Below are 16326 nucleotides of genomic sequence, written 5' to 3'. Positions count from 1 at the left end.
CTTTTGACAAACTCGTATTGGCTTCTGATTATGACTTTGTTTGCCTCTTAGTGCTCACAGATTCATTGTTGATCTTTTCCAGAATCTTCCCAGGTGTTGATATCAGGCTGATAGGTCTCTTATTCTGTTATTATTCTATCTGTAGTTTCCTGGATCCATTTTTCCCCTTTTTTGAAGATGGGAACAACATCAGCACTTTTCCAGTCATCCAGTGTTCTGGGATCTTTGAAAGGTATGGTTCAGTGGTTTTGAGATCATGTCTGCCAATTTCTTCTGAACCTTGGGGTCTAATTCCTCTGATCTTGATAATTTGAATTCATCTACAGTGAAAAGATGTTCTTTTCTTCCTTATTTTGACTTGCATTCCTAATCTGAATTTTATAGTACTTTTGTGCAAAGACAGATGCCAAAAATGAGTTAAGGAGTTCTGCTTTCTCCCTGTTGCTTGTCATCTTGTTGCCATTTTCTCCCATTAATGGACCAATTGTTTCCTTGACTTTTTCTTATTTGTTACATGTTGAAAGAAACTTTTTTGGGTGTTTTTTTCTTTTGTCACATGCCTTTGTACATTTTGAGCTTTAGCTTTCCTCACTTTATCTTTGCAGGTTCAGGCTATTTGCTGATATTCTGCTTTAGTTATGTGCCCCTCTTTCTACTTTTTATACTTGTTCGTTTTGTCTTTCAGTTTATCAGAGAGTTCTTTGTGCAGCCATGCTGGCTTCTTTTGAAATATATTATTTTTCTTCTTCAGTAGAATTGTGTTAGACTAAGGTTTTGTAATCTCACTTGTTAAAATTTCCCAAACTTCTTGGGTTGTTTTCCCTTTGAGGATTTTCATCCATGAAATCTTCCTAATCTCTCTTTATGTTTATTGATCAATTCACTTAAAGTCCAAGATTCTAGTTTGGCTTTGTTCTATTGCTTGTGCTTGCATAATGTTGAATTCCAATATTTCATGGTCACTTCCTCCCTAAGATTCCGGTAATTTCAAAACCTTCTATCATGTCTTTATCAATTCTCATGTTAGTGAAAATTAAGTTCAGTATTGCAAGATCAGGAATCTATTTGATCTTCCACTATGTGCAACATTTCTCTCCAAATTTATGTCAGAGTAATTAATGATGTCATTACTATTGTGGTGTGTTTCTTACATACCTTCATTCACTATTTAATTACTAGTTAATTAGACAGTGACATTTTACAGGAAAGGATGGGTGGGAGGGGAAAGAATCAGGGAACCTACCAACTAGGATAACTACTGTCCAGACAGAGGAACTGGCCATCTTGTAGGTCCAGATGGAGGAAGGTATTGATATTTGAAAAAGAGAATTTAATAAAGGAGATTCCCAAACAGTCAGTTTACACAGAAAGACCAGTAGCTGAGTTTATCAGAGAAATATCTTCCTTCTTAAAAGAGTAAGATCTGGAAAGGGCCACTGAGACCTTGACTCCAAGCTTCTACCCTTCCTGTGCTTTTGACTGTCCATTACAGGAGATTCAAATCACCATCCTTCAATAGGTTTTTGGTGGAAAGGCTGCAGAATGCTTTGGATTTCTCCTCTAAAAGGTGGTTCATGGAAGCTCTTGTGCAAATGATGCAATCTCTAAAAGGAGAAATAGTTCGCCTGGAAATGTGTGGCAAAAATTCTCATTTGCCTCTGGAATTTGTCCTTGATTGTTATACTGCTTAAGATATCTAACCATGCTTTAAAGTAGATATTAATCTTTCTCTTTTCAGATGCTGAAAAATGCACCAAATGTCCAGCAGATCAGCATCCAAACATCAACCGAGATGACTGCATACCTAAGATTTATACTTTCTTATCCTATCAAGAAACTTTGGGGATCATCCTAGCTTCCCTTGCCTTGTTTCTGTCTTTGATAACAAGCTTAGTCTTGGGAAGTTTCATTAAATTCCAAGAAACTCCCATAGTCAAAGCCAACAATCGGGATCTCTCCTACATCCTCCTCATCACCCTCCTGCTTTCTTTTTTGACTTCATTCCTATTCATTGGCAGGCCGAGGAGAGCTATTTGTCTTCTCCAACAAGTAGCATTCAGCAATATCTTCTCAGTTGCCATTTCTACAGTTTTGGCCAAAACAATCACTGTGGTATTAGCATTCCTGGCCACAAAACCAGGGAATAAAGCAAAGAGATGGCTAGGGAAGAGCCTGGCCAATTCTATCATCCTTTCTTGTTCTGGTGTCCATGTTGTCCTCTGCAGCATCTGGTTGAGCACTTCTCCTCCATTCCCTGAGTCAGACATGTACTCACAATCAGCAATAATCATCCTAAAATGTAATCAAGGCTCTGTTGCTATGTTCTATCTTGCCCTTGGCTACATGGGTTTCCTGGCTCTCATCTGCTTCATGGTGGCTTTCCTCGCCAGGAATCTCCCTGGGGCCTTCAATGAAGCCAAGCTCATCACCTTCAGCATGCTGGTCTTCTGCAGTGTCTGGATATCCTTCGTTCCCACGTACCTGAGCACCAAGGGGAAATATATGCTGGCCGTGCAGATCTTCTCCATCTTGGCTTCAAGCACTGGCCTACTATGCTGCATCTTCATTCCCAAGTGCTACATTATTTTTTTAAGACCAGACCTGAATATAAAAGAACATCTGATGTCAAAAGAAAGTAGAAATTAACTTTTGGTACAACTTTCCTCAAAATGCCAGTTAATCACTCAAAGATATTTTTACTTCTTTAATGTTCCTACAAAGCCCATGTGCACATATGCATCCATATACCCCACTGTTTGTGTTTTACACCACAATATACAAAGAAACCACTATTAAATATATATTTACCTTTTGTGTGTGTGTGTTTAAGTACGTAGAAAACTGTGCTAGGAATCCCTCTCCCTATCCCTCCAAAACATTGGTTGTCCCTTTCATCTCTCAGTAAAGACCAGGGAAATCCATCAATCTATTTTTGAAAAGTTCTTGTGCTGTTCATCCCATATTGATTTAGGAGCACACATAACTGCCCATGCCACTGCATTTTGCAGCCACTGAACTTCTGAAATGTTGCTGAAATCTAATTTCAGGTGAGTGGGACTGTTAAACAAGCTAACTGAGACATAACCTCATAGGCCCGGTAGCAAGTTTTATCAGAACATGAGCTGTGGTGGCACAGTGGTTAGAATGCAGTACTGCAGCTACTTCTGCTGACTGTTGGCTGCTTGTAGTTCAGCAGTTCAGTTCTCACTGGCTCAAGGTTTTGTTTTGTTTTTAGTAGCTGACCATAATCTTGGGCAATTCCTCAAGCATATATTGGATATGTAAATATTTACTGCTCTTGTCCCTATATAGGCTAAGGCTTGATGCAAAACTAGCAGTTCTATTACTTGTGCTGAAATGTGAGGCAGTGTTTATGTTCTCCTTGTGCTCATACACTCACTCTCTCTCTCTCTCTCTCTCTCACACACACACACGATGAAACTAGATGTCAAAAATGAAACTTTGGCATTTACTTGCCTCTTTGTTTCAACTTTCCATTAGAGTAAAGGGGGAGTTATTGCTTTACAATGGGATAGATGGAGAAACAAAACCTCTATGATTCCGCTGAAGACTGTGAGAGTCTGAAACCTTTCCAAGGACACTGCAGCAGGTGTGGAGAGGAAGAAGACAGTTCCCATAACAATATGAGATTGTTTACATGGATTTTCCTTTGTTCTGATTCACTCTGTAGCCTTCCTCATTCTATGTGCATGCATGTAGAGAAGGGGACATGGATTGGACACCATTTTGTCCATTTTGACTCTCCCCTATGGATTTTCAATCAACCAGGTTATGGTTGCCTGAAAAAGCTTCTTCGATGAGGAACAAAATGTTTTCAAAGGGAAAAAAAACCCAAGAAAGTCCAGTTGCCTTTTGGGAAAAAAAACACCGTTGGGATCTCATTTATATTCTTGCATTAAGCACCAGGCTGACCTCCACAGCCAAATGATTGTTCCACTCAAGGCTTCTATGAACCTTCCTTTACCTGCAAACATGTGCCACCAGCTCTTTATCCTCATAACTATATTGTCATCCAGTCAATATCAGACAGATTTAACCTATAACACTACACTTTACAAGTGGGATTTTTCCTTACTGCAATACAATTTTCTAGGTGGATGCCATGATGGATACTGTGAAACCATGTGAAGTTGCCATAACTCAAGATGACATCAGCATGAAATAGAGAAGACAAAAAGGCCAGAATTTTGTCCAAAAGATTCCTTTGGGGAGAGAGATAAGAAGGAAAGAAATAGTTAAGAGGAAAATATTACCTAGACCAGACAAAGAAAAGTGGACCTGACCACATAGGGGTGACATGATAGCAGTATTCCAATATCTAAGGGCCTAACACAAAAAAGAGGGAGTCAAGCTATTCTCCAAAGCATCTGAAGGCAGGACAAGAAGTAATGGATGGAAACTTACCAAGGAGAGAACCAACCTAAAAATGAGAACATTCCTGACAGTTAGAACAATGAATGACTTGCCTCCAAAAGTTGTGGGTGCTCCAACACTAGAGGTTTTTAATAAGAAATTGGACAACAATTTATCTCAAATATTTCCTGCTTGAGCAGAGGTTGGACTAGAAGACCCTTCCAACTCTGTTATTCTAAATACCTCAAACCCAGCTAATCCACAAAACAGGTGACATTTAGGGATAAAGGGGAGTCCTGAAACTTGTTCACTCTTTGAATTGTCTTTAGATCCAGACTTGGTAGTTTTAAACTTCTTGCTAGTGCCTGGCAGCCTAGTTGAGCAGGATGTGGGAGCCCCCAGAGTTGGTTGGAAGATGTATAGCTATATAAACGGTTTAAATAAATAAAATATAATATGTTTAAATAAATAAAATATAATATATAAATAAAATATAATATGTTTCCCCCAAAATAAGACCTGGTATTATTATTATTATTATTATTATTATTATTATTATTATTATTATTATTATTATTATTATTATTATTATTATTGTTGTTGTTGTTGTTGTTGTTGTTGTTGTTGTTGTTGTTGTTGTTGTTTTGCCTCCAAAAGAGGCACCAGGTCTAGTTTCAGGGGGTGTCTTGCTCACCTCCAGTACTGACAGCTCTGCCCAACCAGCCCACTTCTTTTGTGGCTGAAGGAGAAGCTTCATTCTGCAGCTGAGAATGGAGCTCTGGCCTGCATTTCACACTCACAGGCCTTTCTGGAAAGCCTATATAGCCAAGAACCAAGCTATGGATTGAATCCATAGCTCGGTTCTTGGCTGTATAGGCCTTCCAGAAAGGCCTGTGAGTGTGAAATGCAGGCCAGAGCTCCATTCTCAGCTGCAGAATGATTGAATCCATAGCTCGATTCTTGGTTGCATAGGCCTCCTGGAAAGGCCTCTGATTGTGAAATGCAAGCCTGAGCTCCATTCCTGGCTGCAGAAGAAGTGGGCTGGCAAGGCAAGTGTTGATCTGTAGGAAGACAGCACCTTGCCCCCCAGAGAAAGAAATATTTTGGGGGGAATATTTAAAAAAAGAATATATTTCCCCATAATAAAACAACAGTCAGAAACCACCACCACCCAAGTCTCTCTGCCCCAAGCAGAAACCAGCTCTGTAGAAATACAGATTTGTTAATCCTTTCAGAAAGACTGGAGCCAGGAAGCTTGGAGCTGATGGGATTAGAAAGACAAAAATCCCTAGAACCAACAACCCCTCACCCAAAAATCCAACACAGAACATAGTCATCAGCCACAGCCCCATGGAAGCAGGACATGACCTTTAGGACATAATAGGATTAAACCACCACCATAAGAATACCAGAAGGGCACACTGAACCTCATGTTAAAGTTCATGCCATAGGAACAACTCCAAACACAAAAGCCCAAGAAGATATAAAAACCCACCACTCCCAGCTCCATGTGGTCAGCCACCCCAGAAACATGCTACTATCACTGAAGTTACTGGCAACTCAATAAACAAGAAGCTTCTTTCTTAAAGCAGTCTCCATTTTGTTTATTCCCAGCTTGGACTGGACCCTGATGAAGATTTTTCTTTCAACAGATCCATGGGAGGCCTGACTGCAATGGTAAGCTCCACCCCCAGCTTGTTTTTTAGGCATGCGCCTCACTCCAAAACTAGGGGTTATTTTGGGGGTAGGGCTTATATTAGGCCCACCCCCAAAAATCAAGCTAGGGCTTATTTTGGGGGTAGGTCTTACTTTCAGGGAAACATGGTAAATGTAAGATGGGGATGAGTGTATGTGCATGAAAAAGAGCAAATTTACCTTGTAACCAGCAAGGTTTTCCTGCTAGTTTACCAAGTAAGGGGTATTCCAAAGAACCTGATGCTCCTCAGTGTTTAATTGACTTGTGCATGTCCCTAATAATTTTCCAGCTGTTGAGCAGGACTGTGTGTCTCATCTGCTCTAGCTACACCTACCTGGAAAACCCAGGTAGAAAGCAAAGGGGAGCATACAAAATACTTGTGCCTCAACAGGCTGTGAATGTATAAATGAACATGTTGAACCTGGGAGCTCCTGTAACTATACCATCAACCCTTCAGTTGCTGATGTGGTCAGATAATTCCTGGGGAATAGCTAAATTCCTATTGGCCATTCTAGACAGATTTGGGCATATCTTCTCCCTCTAGTCCTTGGACAGTTCTCCTTTCTCTAAATCCAATAAGTTTCCAAGCAAATCTTGATTCAAAGATGTGGATCAGCCTGAACAGTGAAATATGAGAAAGATAGCCAGCTCTTTCTTCTCCTTCTCCACTTACAACTCTCCATCACCACTGACTACATTTGAGCATACATTTAACTTTGAACTTGTATTCAAAGGTGTCCCATTATCAGCTGATATCAATCAATAGTTGGCCTCTTTAAACAAGCTTCTGGGATAGCGCTAGACCCATGTTCAGCTCTGTTTAAACAAGGTGTCAAACTTCAAAGAAACTTTATTCTGTTTCAGCCATTGCTGTTTTTTAGCTTGCCTACAGACCCAGGGGGAAGGGGGGAATGAACAGAATGTTTCATCACAGATGTGAGAGGTCCAGCATGGGAACCAAGGTCATTGGAGAACCGTTGGCGGGGAACCAAATATTTTTCTCATAACAATTATCTGACACTTAATTGGGAAATATGACCTGCACTATCATGAGGAAGGGAGGTTTTATACTTTTAATTTACTGAACTGGCACCAATTTTGTAGAGCTGGTTTTCTATTCATCAGTGCTATTATGGTGTGCTCAATAAAGTTTTGCATTAGAGATCTGAAAGTCTCAGCTAGGTTTACTTTGTTGGTATCATCAGTTAGATCAGGGATGTCAAACTGCCGGCCCGTGGGCCGGACGCATAATCCGGAAACCGTGCCCACCCCATTGCCGGCAATGGCAAAACCGTCCCGATACATCGCGCGACGTCACGTGATGTCGCGAGTTTGACATGTCTGAGTTAGATGATAGAGGCTTTGGTGCTCTTTGAATACATCTGTGCAAAACCAAAGCAAATTTTGAGAGCTGACTAGCTCTCAAAACTAGCCCAAAGCAGGCCTTCTTAATCAGAGGAGTAATGGAATATTTCTCCCAGCTGATAAGTCCTGTTGAGAGGAGGAGGAGGAGTAAAAGTCAGAGAAATCCACCAATCGGTTTTTGAAAAGCTATTGTGCTGTTCATCCCATTGTTACATTTGACTACTAGGCGACACTATATGACCTGTTTCATCCTATGTGGCACTAACCAAGGTAACCAATTGCTCTTCAGTAGGCTCAAACCCTCTACCAGGAATTGATTTCACAAATCCGTGCACCAGAGATAATTGTATACAGCACTTTAGCCCTATGAACTATCCAGTTTGGTACACTCAATGGTATCACGGAAGCAGTATACAGATCATCCTCTCCTTTTGACCATAAATGAGCACAGAATAAGAATCATATACATGCAGGTCATTAAGCGGGTCACCATGTCCCCATGCTTGCTTTTTAGGACATTTCTTTTGTGGCAGACATTAAGCGAATATGGCATTGTAAAGCAAGCATGGCAGTTATAAAGCAAAGTCCACTGCTAAGCAAATCCATTGCTCTGATAATTTGCCAGAACCAAAAGTCAGTTTACAACAACAACAACAAAAACCATCATAAATTTTGGTCACGTAATTATGGGATGCTGCAAATGGTTGTGAATGCAGGCCAGTTGCTGAATGTCCAAAATACATCCATGTAAACACAGGGGTGGCCAGGCTATGGGAACTTTGTATCCAGATTATTAGTAGCCCAGGAGTGCTCCATCAAAATTTTGAATGGTCACTAAATCACTGGTCATATGTTGAGGACTACCTGCATAGTATTCCTCAGAATATAAATTTCCATGCACTGGGGCATAATATACTGCAACATCTCTCTCTCTCTCCACTCTGAGACCTTTAAGGAAAGTGGGCTGTAGATACCAATTTGACATCAACACTCATGAATGCCAGAACCTTGGATAACTCCTAAAGCCAATGCTTTGGATTACTGAATATTATTCAGATAATAGACTGTATGTCTAAAGTGTCACAGTTCATAGTTTAATTCTCTGTAGAAGGTTTGAGCTCCAAAGAACATCTGGCCACATGCTTCTGCTTTACTGAAAAGGATGAAACTGGTCATATACTGCCTTCTGGTGGTCAGTGTAACTCAAGACATACGCTATCTCCCCACACACAAGAAGGAAGGGTGAAGGTCTTGTGCATGGGGATATCATGTAATGTGACATCCATCTCTTTCTGCTCTTAAGAGCTTAAGGGAGGATGGACTTGTTAGAAATTCTGTTTTATTCTACAGAAATTCTGTTTTATTCCATAGAAAATTATAGCAGAGGATTATTAAATAGCCATACAGATTCGTAGCAAAGGATAGTTACCTAGCCAGAGAGCTCAAATAAAATGTACAGTGCACAGTCATCATGTGCCTTGCTGTTTTTCAACTGTCTCAACTGTCACAGGAAAACTCTCCTCAGAACATAAAGAAACCATAGATTATAACAGTGGTGGCAAACCTATGGCACGGGTGCCAGAGGCGGCACTCAGAGCCCTCTCTGTGGGCACACGTGCAGTCGCCCCAGTCCTAGGCCTTCAGCTGGGTTTTATAAAACCTTTTCGCTTTAGGCCTCCGCCGCTGTGTGCAAAAAAAAAAAAAAAGGTTAAATCAATCAATTTCAACTTCTCGCAGGGAAAAAAAAGATCTTGCAAAGTTGGAATTGATTGATTGAACTTTTCAGTCCCACCCAGTCTGTCATTACCACCGCAGCCATGCCCACCCAATGGACCATGCCCACCCAATGGACCACGCCCACCCAATGGGCCACACCCACTCAGCACTTGACGATGCATAAGTGGGTTTTGGGTTGCAATTTGGGCACTCAGTCTTTAAAAGGTTCGCCATCACTGGATTATAACCATAGATGCACAATAAACACTGCCATCTTCTGGCTGAATAATTCTATAGTTGTTGCAATACAAAATACATTCTAAGTTGTATTCCAACAGGACTACATAAACCAGGTAGAACTTGACTGTGTGACCAATAACTGTATAACCATAAAGAGGACTGTACAGGGTTGGCTTTTAAGGTCAGCCAAAGTTGGACAGGGCCTATAAGTGCTGCAACTTCCCAAAAATATGACTCTGGGAATGTGTAACATGAGTCAACTTCAGCCTCCACTCTGTTTCACATGAAGTTCACTTTTGATTTCAGATGCAAAGCTAAAGTTTGAGAAGTTAGTAGAGTTTCATTCTCAGCTCAGCTCCCCAGCTGCTCTAAGTCCCAGCTCTGGGCCTCAGCAGGCTCAGAAGACACTTTGGTAATAACTTTGTACCAACTTCTTCAAGCTTCTTTCAAAATATTTTCAGAGGTTGTTGCTTTCTAATGTTTATGGGCCTCAGTTACAATCCTCCTGAGCCAGAAGTGGAAACCAGCTTGACCTTTGGAAACAAGCAAAGCAAATGGCTGTAATTGGATAATTATAAGAGGCGAAGTTCTCTGTGTAATTCACTGAATTCAGCCTAGCTGCAAGAGCAGGTGCAGAACTAAAGAAAAACATGTTTATGCCAATTCCCTAAAGGGGTTTAATAACCTAGCAACAGGTCGGCAAAGAGACAGTCTGTCTGTTTTGCAAGAAGTAAGAGTTACAAGACTAAAAAGTTTTGCAGCATCGTAAAGAGTGACCAAATGATTATTTTAATGTCTCAGATTTCCCACTGGTAGTGTTGCCATGGAGCTTCCAAATACATTGCTTCTTTTATGCTTTCTTGGAAGCTTGTCAGACTCAAGAGTTTTGTAGGACTTTTAATGCTACCATTCTCTGTATTTTTAATAAAAATAGTCCCTGAAAATATTGAGAAACTGTTTTGGCACAGTGTTTCTTGAATGATCACCAGAACCATAGCACTTTCGGGTACTTTCATGGGTTCCCATAATCCAACCAACATTTAGCCAACCAGAATTTTAGCTACTCTGTTTTTTGTCAGTGGTGTCCACAGGAAGGTCAAGTTGGCAGAGAGAGTGATATGATAATAGCTCCATCCTCTTTCAAAGTGTATGTTGATACATATTCAAAGGGCATGCAGGTTGCATCGTATCACTGCTTGCCATCTTGTACATTCCCCACACCAATATGGATGCCACTGTTTTGTGATCCCATCCAAGCACACCCCTAACCCAAGGCACATCCCTAACCCATGGTCCCTTCTAACTATGACTGAATGAGCCACAATTGGCTGAGTTCACTCAGCAGATTATGCTCTTAAATTTTGATTTACAAATGCACCATAAATGATTCACAAAACATGCAGTAGAAACCACTACAATATTGCATTCTATATGAGGCTGCTTTGGAAGACTAACCAGAAGCTGTAATTGGTCCAAATTCATAGTTATAAGTTGGTGGGGACCTCAAAGACTAATAAGTCCAAACTCTAACTTGGTGTAGGATCTAAAAAAGTTTTCAGAAGATTATTATCCATGTCCAATAAATTGGAATATACCAGTAATAAATAAATATGAGTCAATGTATCAGGAATCTACTAGAAACTCTGAATTACGTGAACGACAGGATATACGCTATTTAACCTAATAGGCTTAAAGCACTTTAGAGCAGGGCTTTTCAACCCGTGGTACACGTATCATTAGTGGTATGCAAGCACCTGGCTGGTGGTACACGTAGGACGGGTTGAAAAAAAAAGTTAAAAAAATGTAAAAAAAATGTTAAAAAGTGTAAATATGGATGAGGTGAAGCGAAATATGGCAAAGTCAGCTGGAACTGCATGTTGCCTGGGTCACACTGAGAGCCCAAGATCAAAGCGCGCAGCTCCAGCTGACTGGCAATGGCCTTGGGGGTAGCAGGCAGCCTCACGCAGTCTTCAGTGGAGATTCCGCTGGAGCTGCGCGATGCATTGCCTGGGTCTTCCCTGCCCCCACCCAGATGCCCTCATCTCCCACAAGCGTTTTTTTAACTCACCTGCTTTCTCCTGTCCTTCTCAGCCTTCATGTGTTTCTGAGACAAAAAAAAAAGTTCCAAGAGACTTTCTAACTTCTCGCGAGAAGTTAGAAAGTCTCATGGAACTTTTTTTCTTTTTTACCCAAAAACACGTGGTGAAGGCAGAGAAGCAAAAGGAGAAAGGGAGTGCAGCTGAAAGCAGGTGAGTAAAAAAACGCTTGGGGGAGGTGAGGGCTCAATGGAAGTGCCAGGATCAGCGCTGCTTTCCAGCTGATCGACGCTTCTTCGGGGCTGTGAGGGCTCAGCAGAAGCGCCAGGATCAGCGCCGCTTTCCAGCTGATCGGCGCTTCTCTAGGGCTGTGAGGGCTCAGGGGAAGCACCAGGATCAGCCCGCTTTCCAGCTGATCGGCGCTTCTTCGCTTCTTCTGGCATTCACGGACCCAGCTGGAGCAAAGGGGAAGCGGGATCAAAGCTCTTCTTTCAGCCGCAAAGAATGTAGCCAGGCGGGATTCGCCTGGGGGTTGTGCTGGCTCTTCCTCGGGGCTGGCTGCAGCAATGAATGAGCCGCTTACCCACTCGCTGCTTTTCTCCGGCTGAGGCTGTGCGCAATGCACCAGAGGGAGTCCGGCAGCCGTGGCTCTTTCCCCGCCCCTGTGTGTTCCTCCACTGCCTGAGGAAGAATGGCAGCTGTGCTGGGCTCCCGACTGCACCGAGCATGACCGCAAAAGGAGAGTGATTCAGCAAAGGAACCACCATTGAAGAAATTAAAACTGAGTGATGGAGGGATGGAGGGAGGGACAATGAGAGGGAGAGAGGGACAATGGAAGGGAAGGAGGGAAGGAGGAAGGGACAAGAGGGAAGGAAGGAAGGAAGGAAGGGAGGGAGGGAGGGACAATGGGAGAGAGGGAGGGAAGGAAGGCACCCACCCCAGTCCCACCCCCCTCCACCAGAGACCCATGGATTTACCCCCCACACAGGCACCCTGCAACCTGAGGGAGGGAGGGATGGACAATAGAAGGGAGGGAAGGAGGAAGGGACAAAGAGGGAGGGAAGGAAGGAAGGAAAGAAGGAAGGGACAATGGGAGAGAGGGATGGAAGAAAGGCACCCACCCCAGTCCCACCCCCTTCCACCAGAGACCCATGGATTTCCCCCCCCACACACAGGCACCCTGCAACCTGAGTGATGAGTTGCCCCCCTGCCATTGACTTTGCTTGTCAAAAAGTTGCAAAAGGTGATCACATGACCCTGGGACACCGTGACCATCATAAGTATGAATCAGTTGCCAAGCATCCGAATGTAAATCACATGACCCTGGGGATGCTGCAACATGAAAAATGGTCTTAAGTCACTTTTTTCAGTGCCATTGTAACTTCGAACAATCACTAAGCGAATTGTTGTAAGTCGAGGACTACCTGTACTTTATCATTTTTTTTCTTTTTGGGGGGGGTGGTCAGGTTTTGGACACCTTGTTGGGTGAGTGGTGGTACTCGGATGTTGCCTTATTCTAAAAGTGGTACAATGGGTGAAAAGGTTGAAAAGCTCTGCTTTAGAGCAGAAAGAAAATAACATTGAAATAAGAATTAACAGAAACCAGACCACCCATGTCAAAATCTTAAGATTCTTAACAGGATTCCCCTCACCACCCATTTAAAACAAGGCTCTCAAGAAGAACCAAGTTTTATTATTGACTTCAAAAAAAAACCACCAGTATAGCTGCAACCAAGCTAAAATAAACATAGTAATTGTAATATCAATGTTTATTCTGATGTGTAAAAGGTTTATTATAGTTACAGACCAGCATCATAACATGGATAGACATGCATTCTGCATATACATGCAGAAAATATAAATGTGCAGATAAATGTCTCCAAAGGTAAGACTAAACCGCTTAAGTTCTTCCAAGCCATTGGAAAAAGGCTTGTGGACTGGGAAAGCTGAACAACTCGAAGTGTTAATCTCTGGACAGCACAAACATGCCCACTTTTTTTAGAAATGTCATTGCATGTTTGGCCTTCAAAACGAATGGCGCTTTCTCCTTATCTCACATTCCAGAGCAATTTATTTGTGCTTGGCTCATTCTGGAGTTAGGATTGCTCTTGCGATACATGTACAGGTTGTCCTCCATTTACAATAGTTCATTCAGTGACTGTTTAAAGTTACAATGGCACTGAAAAAAGGTGACTTATAACCATTTTTCACACTTATGACCATTATAGCATTCCCATGGTCCCGTGATCAAAATTCAGACATTTGGCAACTGACTCATATTTATCATAGTTGCAGTGTCCTGGAGTCATGTGACCACCTTTTGTGACCTTATAGCAAGCAAAGCCAATGGGGAAACCAGATTCACTTAACAACTGTGTTATTAACTTAACAATTTAACAACTGCAGTGATTTACTTAAGAACTGTTCTAACCCAGTTCCAAATGGGGCAGCTGGATCTCTTAGGTCTCAAGGTATTTTCTTTCATAAGACCTAAACTCCATAAAGATGTTGCAGATAAGTTTTATCGGTTTTCTGTTTGTTATTTATATATTAGTTATTTGAACCTCTCAGTTTGCCCTAGACCAGTGATGGTGAACCTTTCAGAGACCGAGTGCCCAAACTGCAACCCAAAACCCTCTTATTTATTGCCATGTGCCAGGTGAGCATGGCCCACTGGGTGGACATGGCTGTGGTGGTCATGGCAGATTGGGTGGGTGTGGCCAAGGTGGGCATGATCACCTCTATATTGCTCATGGGGGGGGACGTCTGTGGGGGCCGGGCAGGGTTGGGGGAGATCCAGGGAGTCTCTGGCAGGTGGGGCAGTGGGCAGGAGGCTTGTCCTGTGGGGTGAGGCAAGGCAAGGCAGGGTGGGGGTGCCATTGTCACAGAGCAAGGTGAGGCAGGGGCCAGGGCGGTTGCTGCCTGACACCATCGGTCCCTGCACACAGAGGCCAGCAAGCGCATAGGTGCTGGGATGCATCCAGCCATGTGGGACCTCAGCAAGTTAGCAGGCAGCTGGTTGAAGAGGGACAGTTGCCATCTCTGGGGCATGACGCGCGTGCCCACAGAGAGGGCTCTGAGTGCCACCTCCTGCACTCGTGCCATAGGTTTGCCACCACTGCCCTAGACTGCTCGCAATTGTCTTGGGTCAAAAGGAGCCCCATTATGACCACTTCTCCCATAAAAAGTGTTGAGTTTGTCTACTTTCTTGTCCATAGTATGACCACTCCTGATCCAAAGAGATTCTTATTTCACAGTCAGATAAGGTACATTGTCCAGGATATGGAGATTCTCCTTACCAGTTTCCTTCTTTTTCCTGTTTTTTTTTTCTTCCTTCCCTGCTTGTTGGATTCTTGTTATGGGCTGGTTTTGACCAGAAAGGATCAGATGCTTATGATCTCTTACACTTCCACACATTCCCTTTCTTTCACAGAAGGGAAGCATGTCTATGAGATTCTCGGCCATCCAGGTCATAGTTAACCCAAAGAGGCTACTTCACGAGGCAACTGGACTTCTTGCTGGCAACTGAAGAAGCTTCTTGGATGAGAAGTGAAACATCTTCAAAGAAAAACAAGAAAGTCCAGTTGCCTCATGAAAAAACATCTTTGGGAGTAGGGAAGCATTGCCACTCACAATCGGCTCTGAGCGCAATTTTGTATTTCCCTCTGTTGGAAGAAAAGTCTTTATCATAGTTCATCCAAGCTGGGAATAAATATGGCAACCGCTTTGGGAAGAAGAGTGTAGTTTATTGGAGAGGAGAGCCAGACAGAAAGATGGCTCTGGCAGAAAAGAGAGGGAACACATGTAGGGAGTGGGTTTTTTATACCCTCTGAAGCCTTTTGTTTTGACTTGTGTCCTGTTCCTGTGGCATGAACTTTGAACTGAGTCTGAGTGTGCTTTTCTGGGCCTTGGTATCTGTGGTTTAATCCTATTATGTCCCAAAGGTCATATTCTGCTTCCCTGAGGCTGGGCTAATGACTCTTAGAGTTTGGGTGAGGTATACAGATTTTAGGTCTTTGTCTTCTTAATCTTCTAGCTCCAGCTTTCCTGAATGGTCTGCATCTGCATTTCTATAGAGCTGGTTTCTGCTTGGGAGAGGCAGACTTGGGGCTGTTAAGAAAATTGGGCATACTCTCCTGCCTCTTCAAGATCCTGAGGAAATATACTTTTTTCTGCCCTTTTAATATTTCCTTCTCTGTGGGGGGGGGCTGACTTCCCACACCTCTTTACCTAATAGCAGTTAAGGCAACTTCATTCAATGAAATAAGAGGAAAGGGAATTTGAGCAGAATCTTGGGATCAGTTTCTATTTGACACAGGAGGATCACACTCACCCCTCCAAAACCAAATTCTGTCTTGCTTTCTGGACATCATTTGTCATTGTCAAGAGTGGATCAGACAGTCACAGCAGAGCAACTGAGAATTGGATTGTAAAGAGGCCACACACGTTCTATAAAACTTCCTCACTAAAATAGATACAGACTGTTATCTTTTTTTTTTTTTCAATATAAAATTTTTATTATTTTCCCAAAAAAAAAAACATCACAAGTATTACACAATATTATATTATATCCCACCCCCCCGGACTTCCCAAACAAAGTCCCAGGCTAATATTCAAATATAGGTAAACAAATATTAATATCTCTAACTCCACAAACTCTATTTATAAACAATCCATCTCCTCCACATTAATAAAAAAAGTATACATTTAAGTAATTCAAATACACCAAAGTCTATACCAATTCAGCAGGTATCACCAGTAACTCTTCCTCTCTATTAAAACATGATTATCATATTTATAGTAATAATATAAGTGCATTTCAATTTCTAAAAAGTATATTCTAACATTTCATCAATCTAGCCCTATAAAAAATCATTTAAACCCTTAATAAAGTTTACA

Source organism: Protobothrops mucrosquamatus, unplaced genomic scaffold, assembly GCF_001527695.2.
Source record: "Protobothrops mucrosquamatus isolate PMUCROS unplaced genomic scaffold, P.Mucros_1.0 scaffold1008, whole genome shotgun sequence".
In the NCBI taxonomy this organism is placed as follows: Eukaryota; Metazoa; Chordata; class Lepidosauria; order Squamata; family Viperidae; genus Protobothrops; species Protobothrops mucrosquamatus.
Note: the sequence above shows the minus strand (reverse complement) of the source record.